This window comes from Arachis ipaensis, chromosome B02, assembly GCF_000816755.2.
Source record: "Arachis ipaensis cultivar K30076 chromosome B02, Araip1.1, whole genome shotgun sequence".
Classification (NCBI taxonomy): domain Eukaryota; kingdom Viridiplantae; phylum Streptophyta; class Magnoliopsida; order Fabales; family Fabaceae; genus Arachis; species Arachis ipaensis.
The window spans coordinates 97,161,091-97,168,626 of NC_029786.2; positions in this window are offsets into that span (position 1 = coordinate 97,161,091).

The following is a 7,536-nucleotide window of genomic DNA, read 5'->3' on the forward strand; positions in this document are numbered from 1 at the left end:
TCTGCTCACACCCTTGCTGACTTAAGCATTGGAGTGTCTTTGCAGGTACCACCCCCCATTTTTTCGCACGCACAAGTCGGACGGAGGGCACCGAGTTGCAGATCCACTTGAAATCCTCCTCATTCATACGTTTGGGCCAACCAACACCGTCCAGCCCATTAATCTCCGGTTACCCATCGTAACACCAGCATTACACCACAGTTGGTGTCATATAAAAAAAAATTAGCCCTAAACTCCACGACCAAAAACAAATTGTTCTAAATTGTTATAAAAGTTTAAAATGGTTAATTATTAGTGTAGATGTCATATCATCATGAAAAATTATCATACATCATGAAATATGTAGTATTATCAATTATAAATTTTTTATCATAATAAAATAAAGAATATTATGAATTAATAGGAGATAAGTTTTTATAATGTTTTAACTTATTAGTAAGCTAAGTGAGTTAAGTAAATAATATCTTATTATTATTTATTTTAAAATTGTTATCTATAACTAGATTTTAAAGAGAAGGTTTTAAGATATATTTAGTTTATAAGTTTACATTATCCTAACTCTTGTGTTGAATTCTTATGTATTATTTTTATAATAGAAAATCTATTTTTATAAATTACCAAGTATTATATTATAAGGATACCATCAAAATACAACTCTTCTATATTCTCATATCTAAATCTCTATCTTATTTATCTACTTTTATTATATTTTTCCAACAAGTTATCAGTATAAAAGCTCTAACACCCTGATATACAGATCTTTATACTCGAATCATAAGTCAACAATATTATGATGGTACGACTCTCAAGATGGATTATAATACGTAATTATATATATGTTGAAGGGAAATATTAAACGAAAAACCTGAAAGGAGTAAAATAAAATCGCAAAAACGGAAACTTTCATGTATCGATAACATATAAATAAGGCGCGATCAGAAAGCGAAGGTAAGGATAAAACAATAAAGCAGAATGAGATAAAGACATAATATAATTGTATAATGAGTAAACTATCATTTGTACCCATGAAAGTTGAAAATGCTGACATATCTACCCATAAAAAAGGAAAATTACCATTTGTACCCATAAAAAATGGTTTTTACAAGCAAAATTATCCAAACCCTAAAAAATTACCTAAAATCCTTAAATTACCCTTATCTTTACCACCATACCACCTCCTTCACTCAATCACCTTTCTAACCCTAACCCTCTTCACCCAGCCACCACCCCCCTTTTCCTTTCTAATCTTAAATCTAATATCTAAGCATGTGAAGATAGTATTATAAGAAATTATATTTGATTTTTTTTTTGTGAAATTTATTTCTTAGGCTTGCTGTGAATGATTTTTCTAAGCGTCAATCATGGCCAGCGGGTTTATGACAGAATGGATCATTGAAAAAATTGGAAAGAAAAAGTCATGAATGTTATAAAATAACTAAATAAATAAATAAGGAAGATGTAACAAATATAAAGAAATATAAAGAGAGAGAGAGAAGTATTGCAACATAAAAGAGAGAGAAAATTGTTTATTGCTTGTGTGTTGTTTGCCTGAGACTTAACCTCCTATTTATAGGCATACAAAAGGTAAAGGAATTAATTTCAATCTTCCTTTGATAATCTAAACTTTTCACTTGGAAAAGTTAGCCGCCCAAACATTAATGGGCATCCACCTCATGCCTTATCATAACACTCCCCCTTGAATGACCATTCAGGATAATGCCTCGTTAAAACCTTACTAAAGAAAAACCCTGTGGGAAAAAACCTTAGTGAAGAAAAAAGAGTACAATATCCTTTGTGATGGAGACTGCCTCATTAAAAACCTTGTCAAGAAAAACCCAATGGGAAAAAACCTGACCAAGGAAAAAAGAGTACAGTCTCTCCCTCTTGCCGACATTATTTTATATCTCGAAATCGGCGCATCCCAATCTGATGTACCAATCTTTCAAAAGAAGATTTCGGGAGTGACTTTGTAAATAAATCTGTCAGATTATCACTTGAGCAGATCTGTTGGACATCAATTGCCCCTTGATTTTGAAGATCATGAGTGAAGAAGAATTTGGGAGAAATATGCTTTGTTCTATCACCTTTGATATATCCGCCTTTAAGTTGAGCAATACATGCTGTATTATCTTCAAACAGGACAGTTGGAGCTATCTTCTGATCAATCAGTCCACATGATGACAGAATATATTGGATCACACTCCTCAGCCAAAAACACTTGCGACTAGCTTCATGTATCGCTAGTATTTCAGCATGATTAGAGGAGGTTGCTGCTATCGTCTGTTTCGTGGACCTCCATGATATAGCTGTTCCACCATATGTAAACAGGTATCCTGTTTGAGATCTCCCTTTATGTGGATCAGACAAGTATCCAGCATCTGCATAGCCAACTAGTTGTGACTTAGATCCATAAGGATAGAACAATCCCATATCAACCGTTTTATGAAGATATCAAAAGATTTGTTTGATTCCACTCCAATGTCTTCTGGTTGGAGAGGAACTATATCTTGCTAGTAAGTTCACAGCAAATGATATATCGGGTCGTGTATTATTAGCAAGATACATTAGCGCTCCAATGGCACTAAGATATGGTACTTCAGGACCAAGGATATATTCATTCTCTTCTTTAGGACGGAATTGATCTTTCTCCACATCCAAAGATCTTACGATCATTGGGGTACTTAATGGATGTGACTTATCCATATAAAATCTTTTCAAGATCTTCTCTGTGTATGTTGTTTGATGAATAAAGATTCCATTTTTTATATGCTCGATCTGCAGGCCGAGACAAAATTTAGTTCTTCCAAGATCTTTCATCTGAAACTCTTCTTTTAGAGTTTTTATAATTGTTGGAATCTCTTCAGGAGTCCCAACGATATTTAAATCATCAATGTACACAGCAATTATAATGAATCCAGATGCGGATTTCTTTATAAAAACACATGGACAGATATCATCATTCTTGAATCCATTTTTGGCCAGATACTCAGTAAGACGATTATACCACATTCGTCCAGATTGCTTTAGACCATATAAAGATCTTTGCAATTTGACTGAGTATAACCCTTGCGAATATTTATTGGATGGTTTAGATATCTTTAATCCTTCAGGGACTTTCATATAGATATCACGATCTAATGAGCCGTATAAATAGGCTATTACCACATCCATTAAATGCATATGCAGTTTATGATATGCAGATAAACTGACCAAATAACGCAATGTTATCGCATCCACTACAGGGGAATACGTTTTTTCATAATCTATACCGGGCCTTTGTGAAAAACCTTGTGCCACAAGTTGGGCTTTATAGCGCACAACTTCATTTTTCTCATTTCGCTTTCTCACAAATACCCACCGGTATCCAACAGGTTTTACATCTTCTGGTGTACGGACTACAGGTCAGAAGACTTCACGTTTTGCAAGTGAGTCTAATTCAGCCTTCATGGCTTCTTTCCATTTTGGCCAATCATTCCTTTGTCAACATTCTTCGACTGATCTTGGCTCAAGATCCTTACTTTCATACATGATATTCAATGCCACATTATATGCAAATATTTCATTGACAATTTTCTTATTTTGATCCCATTTCTCTCCTGTAAAGACATAATTTATCGAGATCTCATCATTTTTATAATTTTCAGGTACCTGAACGTCTTCTGGCGTTATATCAGAATTTTGGACAACTGCAGGTGTCTCTACTATGTCTTTTTCAACAGGAATAGTATTTACCTCTTTTCTCTTTCGAGGATTTTTTATCTTTGGAACCGACAGGCCTGCCACGCTTCTGGCGTGTATTTGCTTCAGTGGCTATTTGTCCTACTGGGACATCAATTCGAATTGGGGTATTTTTTGCCCTGCCACGCTTCTGGCGTGAATTTGCTTTAGTGGCTACTTGTCCTACTGGGACATCAATTCGAATTGGGGAATTTTCCGCTGGTATATAAGATTTGGTTATCCTCTTTGTATCGGAAAATGCATCAGGCAATTCATTTTCTATTCTTTGCAAATGTATAATCTTTTGAGCTTCTAGTTCACATTGCCCTGATCGAGGATCTAAATGCATCAACGATGATGCATTCCAATTAAGTTCCTTTTCAGGAAACTTATTCTCTCCCCCTAATGTTGAAAATTTTGATTCATCAAAATGACAATCCGCAAACCGGGCTTTAAATACATCTCCAGTTTGTATCTCAAGATACCTCACTATAGAGGGAGAATCATATCCAACATATATCCCCAATTTTCTTTGGGATCCCATTTTGGTGCGATTAGGTGGTACAATGGGAACATATATCGCACACCCAAATATTCTTAAATGGGAAACATTTGGCTGCTGGCCAAAAGCTAATTGCACAGGAGAGAACTTATGGTAACTCGTTGGCCTCAAATGAATAAGTGCTGCGGCATGTAAAATAGCATGCCCCCAAATCGAAATTGAGAGATTTGTTCTCATAAGTAAGGGTCTAGCAATCAATTGGAAGCGTTTAATAAGTGATTCTGCTAACCCATTTTGTGTGTGAACATAAGCTACTGGATGTTCAACACTTATTCCATTAGCCATACAATAAGCATCAAATGCTTGGGAAGTAAATTCACCAGCATTATCAAGACGAATTGCTTTGATTGAATTTTCTGAAAATTGTGCTTTTAATCGAATAATTTGAGCTAGTAATCTCGCAAACGCCAGGTTGCGAGAAGATAATAAGCACACATGTGACCATCTCGAAGATGCGTCTATCAGGACCATAAAATATCTAAAAGATCCACATGGTGGATGAATAGGTCCACATATATCACCTTGAATCATTTCTAGGAATTAGGGGACTCAAATCCAATCTTTACTGGTGATGGCCTTAAAATTAACTTCCCTTGAGAACCTGCAGCACAACAAAATTCACTAGATTTAAGAATCTTCTGGTTCTTTAGTGAATGTCTATGAGAGTTTTCAATAATTCTCCTCATCATGGTTGTTCCCGGATGACCCAATCTATCATGCCAAGTTATGAATTCATTTGGGCTAATAAACTTCTGGTTTACAATGGCATGTGATTCAATTGCACTAATCTTGGTATAATACAATCCGGATGAAAGTGAGAGTAATTTTTCTAATATAACTTTCTTATTTGAATCTTGAGTTGTGATACATAAATACTCATGATTTCCCTCATTCATTGTCTCAACATGATATCCATTTCGGCGAATATCTTTAAAACTCAACAAGTTCCTCAGGGACTTGGTAGATAATAATGCATTATTTATTATAAATTTTGTTCCTCTAGGAAACAAAATTATAGCTCTTCCGGAGCCTTCTATCACATTGCCTGAGCCAATAATAGTATTAACATATTCTTCTTTTGGCACAAGATGGGTAAAATATATATCACTTTTAAGAATAGTGTGCGAACTTGCACTATCCGCAAGGCAAATATCTTCAGAATATGTCATTGCCATTTTTCTTCAAAGACAAATGATAATAATAATAAAATGAGTAGAAGTACAGGCACAGTAAAATTATTCACATGAATACTTAACAAACACATACACATATCAAACTATTCCATCATTGATCAAATAGCCAATATTTCTTTCAAGATCCTCAAAGAAATTAGATACATCATAATGAGTGGTGGAATTTTCATAATTTGAAACAAAATTTGTTTCCTTTCCTTTGTCATCCTTTTTCAAGGATGCTTGATAAAGATCAACTAGGTGCCTTGGGGTACGACAGGTACGTGACCAATGGCCCTTTCCACCACAACGGAAGCATTTATCCTCAATTGATTTACTTTACCCATTGTTTCTTTCTTTATCCCACTTCTGGTGAGATCCTTTGTGAACATAATTCCTTTTCCTTCCATAATTTTTCTTGCTACTAAAACCTTGTCATTTACCTCTTCTAGGGTAATGATTTGCCGCATTTACTTCAGGAAATGAGGCGGCGCCAACTGAGCGCGCTTCATGATTCTTTAAGAGTAACTCATTGTTGCGTTCAGCAATAAGAAAGCAAGAAATTAACTCAGAATATTTTTAAATTCTTTTTCTCGATGCTGCTGTTGTAGGAGTACATTCGAGGCATGGAAGGTCGAAAAAATTTTCTCTAACATATCGGGCGTGAGGAAGTATCACCGTCTTTTCATGATTATTCTTTTTTTTCAAGGTCTTTCCACAGATCTGCAGGATCTTTTAATGTGGGATATTCATTTTTCAATCATACTTCAAGATGATGATGAAGGAAAATCATAACTTTGGCTTTATCCTTCTGGGATGTATTATTTTCAGCCTTAATGGTATCTCCAAGATCCATTGAATCAAGATGGATTTTAGCATATAGTATCCATGATAAATAATTATTTCCAGATATATCAAAAGCATTATATTCAAGATGAAAGAGTTTCGACATAATAAAACAATTTGTTACCTGAAGTCTTCCTAAAATATCGTTAGAGTTTCGTGCTGATAACGTGTTATAAAATAACTAAATAAATAAATAAGAAAGATGTAACAAATATAAAGAAATATAAAGACAGAGAGAAGTATTGCAACAAAAAAGAGAGAGGAAATTGTTTATTGTTTGTGTGTTGTTTGCCTGAGACTTAACCTCCTATTTATAGGCATACAAAATGTAAAGGAATTAATTTCAGTATTCCTTTGATAATCTAAACTTTTCACTTGGAAAAGTTAGCCGCCCAAATATTAATGGGCATCCACCTCATGCCTTATCACAACAATAAAAATTGAATTAGACTAACTTGCAAAATGTGAAGTCTTTGGCCATCTAGTCTAAATACGCAAAGGTACAATACAAATAGGTATTTGTGAAAAAAAAAATGAAAATAATAAAATTGTATGCTATAAAGTTCGACCTGTAGTACAAAATTTCTCACAAAGACTTGGTACAGATTTTGAAGAGATCTACTTTTCTCTAGTTAATACAATTATTTTGAGATATTTAATTAATTTATTTGTATATCATAGTTAAATATGTATCTAATGAATATGACCACAACCTTTTTATATGATTTATTAGATCATAATATCTATATAAGAGTTACTAAAAGACTAAAAATATCTGACTAATTCTTATGAAAATTTTAATTTTGGGTGGAGACTTTAAATTTTAAATCTGCTACCAAATCCCTTTTATCAAAAACGAGAATGCTTTAGCTCAATAGACGAATGGTAAAATTGGTAAACAATAGAGTAGCCAAATTAGATTGTGTATTGGCTTAAATTATTGTATGCCCACGTAATTTGAATCATCTCCATATTCAACTGAAATTTTTCAGATTTGTGTGACAAATTTTTATCAGTACTTAATTAGTAATAATTTGTATTTATGTTTATAAATGTTTTATTCACAAAAAATATATAATTTATATAAGACGAATGGGGTAAACAATAGAGTAGCCAAATTAGATTGTGTATTGGCTTAAATTATTGTATGCCCACGTAATTTGAATCATCTCCATATTCAACTGAAATTTTTCAGATTTGTGTGACAAATTTTTATCAGTACTTAATACTTAATTAGTA